We start from the raw sequence: 1,953 nt of genomic DNA, 5'->3' as shown, positions 1-1,953 counted from the left end.
CAGAAATTGAAGACACTATACTAGGGACGGGAAAGAAGATTCTTCACAGTTCATCAACGCTATTCCACGAAATTATTTTCCGAAGATAAAGCATATAAAACTAAAAAGTAGATCGAATTTAGATCCAACGTGGCAACTCAATTTTCCTTTAAAATATTAAACTTTTGTCTAAATATCGAGTAAGTGTAAGATTAATTATTGATGTTTATCATCTGCTATTTGTAATATTACCACATTAAATTTTATTAATATGTAAACATTAGTAAAATATTATTTTATATTAAATTATAAAATTAAAAAACAAATTAAAATATTTTCTGTTTTCATTTTATTTCAGCTTTCTTAAAATAGGTCAAAGTATTGTTTTACTTGCTTGTCATTTTTGTAATACAGCACTTTACTTTAAAAAGTACAGTCTTCTCTGCAAGATTGCTGTGTGTTTGTCAGTCTATTTCGTTTTGGATGAGTTTTGCTTGCAGTTGCTTGATTATTTTTTGTATTGATTGTTGATTTGCAAAGATGAGGAAAGCGGTTGTTCCATTTTTCCTTTATAATACTATCATCTCAACTTTTCATTGATATATCAGAATTCCATTGAAAATGGATAGCTATTTTTGAAGCTATTTATATAAAGTTGGTAAAATTATAGATCATAAAATTAGTTTTAACGAGATATTTTGTAACTTTTATTAAAGAATATCCTAATGAAAGTAATTCAAATATACTTCTGTTACTAAAATTAGAAATTTATCTTTTTCGGTACTATGTTCATTATGTGTATATCATCAATAATTGATGTATTTTTTTTGAGACAAAGCATTTATGAATTTCAAATATACGTATGCATGAAGTTTTTTTTGTGGAAATGATTTGATTTCTTTATTTGCTTTTGGTGGAAGTTGTTAGTTAATTTGTAATTAAGCGTCTTGCCTGTGTTTAGTAATCAGATTTTATTAAATTTGTCAGTAAGTGATAAATTTTATGGTAAAATGTGTAATCAATAATATTTCATTTCGTCCTTCAATTATTAGGCAAACTGAATTGAGTTTTTTAATCTTTTTGGTGCTTTGTTCATATAATTATATAAAATTGTATACTTATTTTCTGTTTATTTATTATATTAATCTACTTTATTCGAGACTTATCTTCGAACAAACTACCAATTGGCGTTAAATATACATTTTCGAATTGAAATCAGATTTTAGAATAGGTTAAATATTGATACACTAAATTTAGGTTATGTGGCAGATATTGATTTTCATTTGAAGTTTCGTTTTCTCATATTCTTCTACTGGTCTAGAGTTACTGATAGTTTGGTTATCTCTTTCGACGTTGAACATCGGTTAAATTAATATGTTATTAACACGAAATGTATTTTTCGCACATTTCAAATTATTTGCATAATATTACACAACACTGGTACGATGAATTTGTTATAAAGTAATGCAGAATTGTTTCAATTGGAAAAAATTAAATTTTTTTAAATTTTATGAGCACAATTGAGTTTCATTTTCTCAACGAAGATTAGTTGTTGATTTTAAATTTAGAAAGATATTTCATCATTGGCAACTTTTCTTCGCTAAATGTTTGTGAATGAAAATTTTCATCTTACAGTATTATTGGTTTTAAAATTTAAAAAACAGAGACTTTCGTATTTACTTTTTTTTTAATTAATGGAAGAAAATTTAAAAAATTTGTATCCTTTTGTCAATATTTTTGTACAGTTTAAAATTGAATTTTTACAAAGGCGTGTAGAAATTATCTCAAGTGTGTACAGTCTTTTGTCATTGTCTTACTGTATTATTGATTTAGTGTTTTGCACTGTAAGTATGATAATCGACTTAATATGAATGTGAATTTTGTAAGGTTGTTCGTTTGTTTAAATTAGAAAGATGTTACTTTTTTTTAAATTTACCGTTTCAGTTTCTGTTTTATTTAATTTCTCCATATACT

The sequence above is a fragment of the Trichinella spiralis genome (genome assembly GCF_000181795.1).
Source record: "Trichinella spiralis strain ISS 195 chromosome Unknown Scfld1, whole genome shotgun sequence".
Taxonomy (NCBI): domain Eukaryota; kingdom Metazoa; phylum Nematoda; class Enoplea; order Trichinellida; family Trichinellidae; genus Trichinella; species Trichinella spiralis.
The sequence above is the reverse complement of the archived record's forward strand: the minus strand, read 5'-3'. Positions refer to the sequence as shown.